The 11533-nt window shown below is 39.7% G+C and overlaps 1 pseudogene; it reads left to right on the plus strand.

Annotated features, from left to right (window-relative positions):
* Positions 1-1260: 1260 nt before the first annotated feature.
* Positions 1261-2089, plus strand: LOC102405665 (annotated as a pseudogene).
* The last annotated feature ends 9444 nt before the right edge of the window (positions 2090-11533 follow it).

Below are 11533 nucleotides of genomic sequence, written 5' to 3' on the forward strand. Positions count from 1 at the left end.
TGAAGGGGTATTTGTCTTTAACCAGTTTTAATTCTCTTTCAAGAGCATGCAGGATTATGGTTGACAATGTAGTCACAGCTTATACCTCTGAGAATGTGAAAGTGTTGAAATAACAAATTGTCATTTTTCAGTGACAACTATGTTACCTCCAACTTTTTAGTAATGCTGTTTCAAAATTTCCCTCATGTAATTCAAGACTGTTGGTTTTATCTTGATTTTCTCCACGGATCTTAAGACAGCTGTTCATTTTAATAGAACTTGAGGTCTTTGAACCCTGAAAACATTTGTACATTTTTTAAAAAGTTTATGTCTGTCTTTGCATTCCCAAAACTAAAATATAAATAATTTAATCTTATTTCTATAGTAAATGCTTTATTATAGTCATCAATATTTACATTTCTGAGACTTATTAGTCACCCAGAAACATACACACATACTTTCTCAGTGTTGAATGTTTTCAAATTTAATAACTTCTAAACCAGTTTTTGGAACCTATCACAAACTGTTGTGCTAAGTTATATACGAAAGTGTTAGTTGCTTAGTCACGTCTGACTCTTTGCCACCCTGTGAACTGTAGCTCACCAAGCTCCTCTGTCCATGGGATTCTCCAGGCAAGAATACTGGAGTGGATTGCCATTCCCTTCTCCAGGGATCTTTTCAACTGAGGGATCAAACCTGGGTCTCCTTCATTGCAGGCAGATTCTTTACCATTTAAGCCACCAGGGAAGCCCAAGTTATATATATGCATGAATCTAATTTCTTCACTATTAGAATATAAGCAAACTGAGAAGTACTGTCCGATACTGTACTTTAAAATAAAAGAATGAACATGTATTCATTTGAGCATAAAAGAATATTCATTTATCAAAAAATATACATTCTAGATGATTTTTTGACAATATTTGGAGAACTCTTTTATAAAAATTTGAGAGCATCCAAAAATAAAAATATAAAATTTACCTTTCTTTTGAAACAAATTATTTTGTGTTACTTAAAAACTTAAGTTATAAAAGATTTAAATCAGTGTCTTAGTTTATTCAAGACAATAGATGTCCATGTTGATTACCCTTATATGCTGTTATTTGATTGCTCAGTCACGTCTGATTCTTTGAGACCCCATGGACTGCAGCACACCAGGTTTCTCTATCCTTCACCACCATCTTCCACTTATACATTCAGAAAAAAATTCAGAAATGTCAATTTTAGGGTTCCTCTAGGGTCTGTCCGGCATTGCCAGAGTGAATTGATCAGGGAGTTGAAGAGGGCTTCAAAGGTGGCAAGTGAAGTCAGTACCTCAGTAACCGGTCAGTATATGTTTTGTGCTTTATTCTTTTATCACCAAAAAGAGAAGAAAGACTGCTGTGAATGAAGATTCCTCTGCATTTTAGCACTGCTTTTTCTACTGTAGTTGGCTTTTGAATGAGGATGACAATGGAAGAGATGAAGAATGAAGCTGAGACCACTTCTATGGTTTCTCTGCCCCTCTATGCAGTCATGTATCCTGTGTTTAATGAGCTAGAACGAGTAAATCTGTCTGCAGCTCAGACATTGAGAGCAGCTTTCATTAAGGCTGAAAAAGAAAATCCAGGACTCACACAAGACATAATTATGAGAATTTTAGAGGAAAAAAAGTGTAGAAGTCAACTTCACAGAATCCCTACTTCAAATGACAGCTGGTGATGTAGAAGAGTATATGATTGAACGATCAAAGCCAGAATTTCAGGACCTAAACGAAAAGGCACAAGCACTTAAACAAATTCTCAGTAAGATCCCAGATGAAATCAACGACAGAGTGAGGTTTCTGCAGACAATCAAGGATATAGCTAGTGCAATAAAAGAACTTCTTGATACAGTAAACTATGTCTTCAAGAAATATCAATACCAGAACCGCAGGGCACTTGAACACCAAAAGAAAGAATTCGTAAAGTGCTCCAAAAGTTTCAGTGATACTCTGAAAACCTATTTTAAAGATGGCAAGGCAATAAATGTTTTCATAAGTGCCAACAGACTAATTCATCAAACCAACTTGATACTTCAGACCTTCAAAACTGTGGCCTGAGAGTTGTATATGTTAAGAGACATAGTTCTCAGTGGCATCATTGGACTGCTTTTATCTGTAAATTTTAAAGTTTGACTGTATAAACTATCAGTCCCTCCTGAAGGGATCTAATAACCCAGGATGTTGAATGGGATTATTGCCATCTTACACCACATTTTTGTAAAATGTAGCTTAATCATAATCTCACACTGAAGATTTTGCATCACTTTTGCTATTATCATTCTTTTAAGAATTATAAGCCAAAAGAATTTATGCCTTAGTGTGTCATTATATAACGTTCTTTAAAAGAATTGTAAATATTGGTATTTGTTTCTGACATTTTAACCTGAAAGTGATATGCTGCAAGATAATGTATTTAACAATATTTGGTGGCAAATATTCAATAAATAGTTTACATCTGTTAAACATTTCTTTACTTGAAAAAAATGCATATATATATATGTGAATATATATATGATCAGAAGACCAAGACAACTTGGTGTAATGTCTGCTGCTGCTGCTAAGTCACATCAGTTGTGTCCGACTCTGTGCGACCCCATCGATGGCAGCCCCCAGGCTTCTGTCCTGGGATTCTCCAGGCAAGAACACTGGAGTGGGTTGCCATTTTCTTCTCCAGTGCATGAAAGTAAAAAGTGAAAGTGAAGTTGCTCAGTCGTGTCTGACTCTTCGCAACCCCATAGACTGTAGCCTAGCAGGCTCCTCCGTCCATGGGATTTTCCAGGCAAGAGTACTGGAGTGGGTTGCCATTGCCTACTCTGGTATAATGTCTAAAGAACTTCTAACGGAGGCTTATTAGCAGTTTATCGGGTAATAAAGCTACAAGAATTCCTATATTTTTGTCCTTAATCACTCTGGGCAAAAAGTAGTTAATGGAGATATTTTTGTTAGTTACGGTATTTGAGATACTGAGTATTTTTCCAACCTTTGTTTTAAGAGACTTAGGAGAAGCAGATGGCAGTTTATAGTGTCTTCACATTCTACATGTCTATACAGAGCCATGTTTGAGCTCTGTGACAATGTAAGATTAAGTCTTTCTGGCATGCTGGGCCGTAATAAGCTTTGTGTCTTTTTTCCATAAATAGCCACAACTAATAGTAATTTTTTTTAAATTTTATTTTATTTTTACACTCTACATAATTGTATTAGTTTTGCCAAATATCAAAATGAATCTGCCACAGGTATACATGTGTTCCCCATCCTGAACCCTCCTCCCTCCTCCCTCCCCATACCATCCCTCTGGGTCGTCCCAGTGCACTAGCCCCAAGCATCCAGTATCGTGCATCGAACCTGGACTGGCAACTCATTTCATACATGATATTTTACATGTTTCAATGCCATTCTCCCAAATCTTCCCACCCTCTCCCTCTGCAACAGATTCCATAAGACTGTTCTATACATCAGTGTCTCTTTTGCTGTCTCGTACACAGGGTTACTGTTACCATCTTTCTAAATTCCATATAGATGCGTTAGTATACAGTATTGGTGTTTTTCTTTCTGGCTTACTTCACTCTGTATAATAGGCTCCAGTTTCATCCACCTCATTAGAACTGATTCAAATGTATTCTTTTTAATGGCTGAGTAATACTCCATTGTGTATATGTACCACAGCTTTCTTATCCATTCATCTGCTGATGGACGTCTAGGTTGCTTCCATGTCCTGGCTATTATAAACAGTGCTGCGATGAACATTGGGGTACACGTGTCTCTTTCCCTTCTGGTTTCCTCAGTGTGTATGCCCAGCAGTGGGATTGCTGGGTTATATGGCAGTTCTATTTCCAGTTTTTTAAGGAATCTCCACCTGTTCTCCATAGTGGCTGTACTAGTTTGCATTCCCACCAACAGTGTAAGAGCGTTCCCTTTTCTCCACGCCGTCTCCAGCATTTATTATTTGTAGACTCTTGGATCGCAGCCATTCTGACTGGTGTGAAATGGTACCTCATAATGGTTTTGATTTGCATTTCTCTGATAATGAGTGATGTTGAGCATCTTTTCATGTGTTTGTTAGCCATCTGTATGTCTTCTTTGGAGAAATGTCTATTTAGTTCTTTGGCCCATTTTTTGATTGGGTCATTTATTTTTCTGGAGTTGAGCTGTAGGAGTTGCTTGCATATTTTTGAGATTAGTTGTTCGTCAGTTGCTTCATTTGCTATTATTTTCTCTCCATGCTAGTTGGTTTGAAATTGTCATGAGTGTTAATATTATATACACTCTTTAAATATGTACAGTTTTGTTTCACCATAGAGAAGTTCTAAGGAAATTATGTATCAAGTATTCATGTTAAGTGATTTCATTTTTCAACTATGATAAAATAAAGGAAAAAAATCAGAAAAATAAAAAAGAAATGTCCGTTTTAACATTATCTTCAGAGTATGGTGTTAGAGTAAGCAAAAGTGCTGTAACAAAGAAACCCCAGGAGGTACAATGGTTCAAGTGCAATAGAATTAGTCTCCTCACTTGTGTAATAGTCCTGGTTATTGCAACTCTGATGTTTGTTCTCCAGGAGGTAACTCAGGAACCCAGACACTTTCCATCTTTGTGGCTCTTAGGGGCTCACTGTAACCAGACTGTGGAAGTGGGACAAGGGGCAGAAGATTTACACTTATTTCTATAAAGGTACTTCCACTCATAAGCCATCAGCTAAATTCAGTCACAATAATCACATCTACCCTGGGGCACGCTGGGAAATGTAGTCTAACCACTGCCATTTGGGAGGGGAAATCAATTTTCTGTGAATAGCTAGAGTTCCAGCAGGCCATGGCACCTGACTCCAGTACTCTTGCCTGGAAAATCCCATGGACGGAGGAGCCTGGTGGGCTGCAGTCCATGGAGTCGCTAAGAATCAGACACGGCTGAGCGACTTCACTTTCACTTTTCACTTTCATGCATTGAAGGAAATGGCAACCCACTCCAGTGTGTTCTTGCCTGGAGAATCCCAGGGACGGGGGAGCCTGGTGGGCTGCCATTTCTGGGGTTGCACAGAGTCAGACACAACTGAAGCAACTTAGCAGCAGCAGCAGCAGCCAGCTACATCAGAAGACCCCTGGTGGCTCAGACAGTAAAAAAACCACCTGACAATGCAGGAGACGTGGGTTCAATCCCTGGGTTGGGATGATCCCTTGGAGAAGGAAATGGCAACCCACTCCAGTGTTCTTGCCTGGAAAATCCCACGGACAGAGGAACCTGGTAGGCTACAGTCCATGGGATCATGAAGGGTCGGAGAAGACTGAGAGACTAACACTTTCTGGCTACATCATGTCAGACAACTACACACAATTACAGTGATGTGGGAGACTATTTTCTAGGTTTGAAAGTTACTCAGATTAGGATTTACATGAGCCTTTCACTTTGCAGATTTGAGTCCGGGACACTAAGTTTGCTTTCACTATTGGAACAGCTACAGCTAAGTCGCTTCAGCCGTGTCCAACTCTGTGTGATTCCACAGACGGCAGCCCACCAGGCTCCTCCATTCCTGGGATTCTCCAGGCAAGAACACTGTTGGAATAGAGATATGTATTATGGAGGGACACATGTGCACGTGTGCTCAGTCACTTCAGTCGTGTCTGACTCTGCAACCCTATGGACTGTAGCCCGCCAGGCTCCTCTGTCCACAGGATTCTCCAGGCAAGAAGATTGAAGTGGGTTGCTATGCCCTCTCCAGGTGATATTCACCACCCAGGGATTGGACCCACAGCTCTTATGTCTCCTGCATTGGCACAGGCAGATGCAAAACTAGAGCTACCAAGATTGCCACTTTCTGGTAAGAGGGATTGCTGCCACCTGGAGGATGAACACCAGCGTGAAAATCCAATTTTGGGGAAGCTCAGAACAGTTGTGTAAATGCTGGCTCTTCTCTTATGCTTTAAAATTTGAACTTCATGTAAAATGGTACACAGGCACAAAGCCTTTTCCTTCCTAAACTGTACCCAAGCAACCTGAAGTTGGTCCAGGACTAATCTATTTCTTTCCCTTAGAAGAAATAGATCAAACTCACAGAAATATAATAACGAGCCAAGTCAAGCTGAGAGGGAAAAAGCTTTGAGTGCTAGTTCTAAGGCTTTGCTGTGGGGCTTTGAAATCTTCACATTAGGACCTGGGGCCTCCCTCATAGCTCAGTCGGTAAAGAACCTGCTTGCAATGCAGGAGACCTGGGTTTGATTCATGGGTCTGGAAGATCCCCTGAAGAAGGAAATGGCAACCCACTCCAGCATTCTTGCCTGGAGAATCCCATGGACAGAGGAGCCTGGTGGGCTACAGTCCATGGGGTCGCAGAGCCGGACATGACTGAGTGATTTTCACTACTTCTGCTTTCATTAATGGGTGGAACTAGTCTAATCTATTTTCTAATTGGACACATTAATTTTCTAAATGCATAATGAATTAGAGAGAAATAAGTTCTATTGTAAACTGTTCATTTAAGAATTCCCTGAGTCAGAGACCTGTCTTGGGCAAGGATCCAGCTCTGATGTGTGGCTATTTTATGCCAGCTTGAGATCTACCTGAATGTTCAGGCATCTGCCATTTACACAGTCGAACATTTTAAATATCACCCTTGCTAGATCCCCTCTTAAGGAACATTCTCCCAAGTATAGGGATGAAGACTCCTGGCCTCAAAGGAAGGCCACCTTTAAAGTCAGATTTTGATAGGATGTTTCTGCTTTGTAAATGTTTTTCCACATCTGGGCAAGGAATCTGTTCATTTAGGATTGGAATGGCTATGCCACACTGTTGGTGCAGGAAATGTGTTTCCCTTGAAAGTTGCCTTTGAATAAGATAGGATGGCCCACCTTCACAGGGAATTAGCAAATAAAGTTGTGTAGTCTCAAATTCAGTAGAACTCTTATTTTGATTGGTTCTAGACACTACCAGGTACAATACAAATCTAAAATAAGAGGTGTCAAAGACTCCCAGAAAAAAAAAGTAAATAAAACAAATGAAGCCAAAATATTTATACTTTTTATGAGCATAACTTTGAGAAAAACTGTTCAGGATGATAGAAATAAAAGCGTGGACTTCATGAAGCAATCAATCAGTAAATTATATATTATCACTTGCACAAATACTTTGAAATAGATTAAAGAGATAAGGCTTCTGAGATCTAAATTTTATAATTATTTTCTACTTGGAAAAAATTCCTTTTCTTTCCCAAGTGACAATCAGTTACTCAACTGAGTTATGAAATCTAAGCTTAAAGGTATGTATTATCTTTATCAAATAAAAATGTAACTTTGGTATATAAAGTATTCTGCAGAAACCCTGCTCAGAGTACAAGAGTACACCCCACTCCAGTACTCTTGCCTGGAAAATCCCATGGATGGAGGAGCCTGGTAGACTGCAGTCCATGGGGTCACTAAGAGTCGGACACTACTGAGCGACTTCACTTTCACTTTTCACTTTCATGCATTGGAGAAGGAAATGGCAACCCACTCCAGTGTTCTTGCCTGGAGAATCCCAGGGAAGGGAGAGCCTTGTGGGCTGCCGTCTATGAGGTCGCACAGAGTCAGACACGATTGAAGCAACTTAGCAGCAGCAGAAACCCTGCTACAAAATTATAAGATTAGGATCAAAAAGATACAAGTTGGCACCCTTGGCATCAGACAGACAATCACTATATGTAAAAATTATTTAAGGAACTTTTCCTTCTGCTAGGATCTTTTACTATAATTTGAACAATTTTAACGGGGCTTCCCTGGTGGCTCAGCGATAGAAAATCCACCTGCCAATGCAGGAGACAGGGGGCGGGGTTGATTTTTGTGTTGGGAAGATCCCCTGGAAAAGGAAACAGCAACCCAGTCAGTGTTCTTGCCTGGGAAATCCCATGGACAGAGGAGGCTGGCAGGCTCCAGTCCATGGGACCACAAAGAGTCACATACAACTTAGCACCTGAACAACAACAAAAGGGCTTTAATACTACACCATAAAATTAACTTGAAGAAGTTTGTTTTAAGCACTAGTGAAACTTACTTGCATCTTTTAATACTGAAAAATCCAAAACAAAATTTATTTTTATGAATTTGAGTAAAATAACAGATAGACATCTTCTCCCTGATTTTTATCACAGAGCAAAAATTCAATGCAAACATGACAATGTAGTTTATGTAAAGTTTGAATTTATTTTTGGTAAAAGGCTAAAACTGTAGCTTCCTAAATTTATTACATTTATTCTTACACCATTATTCAAAAGTACTACATAAAAGGAAACATGGATTCAGTTAAATTGAATTTTTAAAGCCATTGTTGACTCTGGTAAATTTTCAACACTACTGAGTTATATGGACCTACAGAAGTTTTCTGTTTACACTATCTAAGGGATGTTTTAAGGTGTTTTATTTTTCTGATATGTTCTTAATTTTTTTTAAATTTTACTTGTTTGTTTATTAATTTATTTGACCTTGCTGGGTCTTCATTGCTGCACACAGGCTTTCTCTAGTGGGGGCTACTCTTTTGTTGCTGAGCACAGGCTCTAGAGTGCACAGGCTTTGGTAGCTGCAGCACTTGGGTTCAGTAGCTCCCAGGCACGTGAAATATTCCCAGATCAGGGAGCAAACCCATGTCCCTGCATTGGCAGGTGAATTATTAACCACTGGACCCTCACAGAAGTCCTGATAGGTTCTTAATATTAACAGTGATTTAAGTGATTTAATGTCAACTTGTAAGTTCTTACTGGCTTTGATATCTTGGAATAGCAGTTCAGTTCAGTTCAGTCACTCAGTCGTGTCTGACTTTTTGCGACCCCATGAATTGCAGCACGCCAGGTCTCCCTGTCCATCACCAACTCCCGGAGTTCACTCAAACTCATGTTCATCGAGTCAGTGATGCCATCCAGCCATCTCATCCTCTGTCGTCCCCTTCTCCTCCGGCCCTCAATCTCTCCCAGCAACAGAGTCTTCTCAAATGAGTCAACTCTTCGCATGAGGTGGCCAAAGTACTGGAGTTTCAGCTTTAGCATCATTCCTTCTAAAGAACACCCAGGGCTGATCTCCTTTAGAATGGACAGGTTGGATCTCCTTGCAGTCCAAGGGACTCTCAAGAGTCTTCTCCAATACCACAGTTCAAAAGCATCAATTCTTGGGTGCTCAGCTTTCTTCACAGTCCAACTCTCACATCCATACACGACCACTGGAAAATCCATAGCCTTGACTTGATGGACCTTTGTTGGCAAAGTAATGTCTCTGCTTTTCAATATACTATCTAGGTTGGCCATAACTTTCCTCCCAAGGAGTAAGCGTCTTTTAATTTCATGGCTGCAATCACCATCTGCAGTGATTTTGGAGCCCCCAAAAATAAAGTCTGACACTGTTTCCACTGTTTCCCCATCTATTTGCCATGAAGTGATGGAACCAGATGCCATGATCTCCATTTTCTGAATGTTGAGATTTAAGCCAACTTTTTCACTCTCCTCTTTCACTTTCATCTTGGGTTGCCAGGAAATTTTCTAAAGATAACGTTTTAAGGGGCAGAGAAGATGTCTGTTGCATGTGTTTTAGTGAATTTTTTCTTTTAGATAACTGTAGATTCACATACAGTTGTAGGAAAATATAGAGATCTCATGCATCCTTTACCCTAATGGGATCATCTTGCAGATGTCACTGCAATATTCCAACTAGGATATTGACATTGATGCCATCAAGATACAAAAGAGTTACACCATTGTGTTGCACTTTGAAAGTCGCAGTCATTTCCCTCCGGCCCTCATCCCATTCTCAACCCCAAGCAACCACTACTTTGTGCTCCAGTTCTATAATGTTGTCATTTCAAGAATGTTATATAAATGGAGCCAGATGGTACCTAACTATTTTGGCTTCTTTTTAGCACAGTTCTTTGGAGTTTTGTCCAGATTGTTGCATGTATCAATAGTTCATTCCTTTTTTAATGTTGAGTTGTATTCTTCAGTACTGATGTATCACAGTTTAACTGTTCACCCCTTGAAGGACATCTGGATTGTTTCCATTTTCCAACCATTATGGATAAACTACTATTAATATTTATGTACAGGATTATGTGCAAACATAAATTTTCATTTCTCTGGAATAAATACCCAAGAGAAAGTGAAAGCATTAATTGCTCAGTTGTGTCCAACTCTTTGCAATCCCATGGAATGTAGCCCTCCAGGCTCTTCTGTCCATGGAATTTTCTGGGTAAGAATACTGAAGTGGTTTGTCATTTCCTTCTACAGGGGTCTCCCCATCCCAGGGAGGGGAACCCTGATCTCCTGCATTGCGGGCAGATTCTTTTCCATCTGAGCCACGAGGGAAGCCCCAGTGTCCTGGAGTGCAAATACTAAATTGAAGGTTAATTGCTAAATTGAAAGCTAGTTACATTTTAAGAATCTGCCAGTTTCCCGGAGTGACTGTGCCATCTTTCTTTCCCACCAGAAATACACAAGTAATCTTTTCTCTGTATCTTCAACAGCATTTGGTGTCACATTTTTTATTTTAACCATCTCTTAGATATGTGATTCTCTTAGGTATGCGGTGATTTCTCATCATAGTTTTTATTTTCATTTCCCTAGTGAGTAATGATGCTGAACACTTTTCAAATACTTGTTTACCATCTGTATATGTTCTCCAGTGAAATGTCTCTCTACATCTTTTGCCCGTGATTTTTTGTATTGTTTGAGTTTTGTACTGTTGAATTTTGAGGATTCCGTATATATTCTAAATAGTATTCTTTTGTTAGATTTGTGGCTTGAAATTGTTTTTTGCCGGTGTGTTTGCATCGTTTTACCAGGATCTCTCACAGAATGGAAGTCTTAAATTTTGATGGTGTGTAATTTATCAGTTTTCCTTTTTTGGATCAAATCTGAGAACTTCTTGCTGGTACTTGTGTTCAGCCACTTCAGTCATGTCCAACTCTCTGTGACCACATGGACTATAGCCTGCCAGTGCCAGGCTCCTGTGTCCACAGGATTTCCCAAGCAAGAATACTGGAGTGGATTGCCCTTTCCTTCTGCAGGGGATCTTCCTAACCCAGGGATCAAATCTGCATCTCCTGCATCGGCAGGTGGATTCCGTACCGCTTCTCATCCAAACTGTAATACTTTGGGAAGTATTCTTTGAGCCACCAGGGAAGCCCTTGTTGAAATGAGTTAACCATAAATGCAAAAGTTTATTTTTGGGTTCTCTATTCTGTTCCACTGGTCAATGTGTTTGTTTTTATGCCAGTACCAGCTGTGTAATATAGTTTCAAACCAGGAGCATGATGCTTCCAGCTTTGTTCTCGCTCAAAACTGCTTTAGCTGTTTTCAGTCTCTTATGGTGTCATACGAATTGCAGGGTTGTTTTTTCTTTTTCTGTGAAAAATGCCACTGGGACTGATAGGAATTTAGCTTAAAGAAAAAAACTCCAACTCGTAAGGGCATCTATTTTATATGTGAAACCTATGCTTTCACATATGTGCCGTGCATTTGGTTCATTTCTTGTCTTATAAGTTTAAGGTTGCACGGTACCATCCCAGTTTACACCTGATATAGCAGTA

Source organism: Bubalus bubalis, chromosome 3, assembly GCF_019923935.1.
Source record: "Bubalus bubalis isolate 160015118507 breed Murrah chromosome 3, NDDB_SH_1, whole genome shotgun sequence".
NCBI lineage: Eukaryota > Metazoa > Chordata > Mammalia > Artiodactyla > Bovidae > Bubalus > Bubalus bubalis.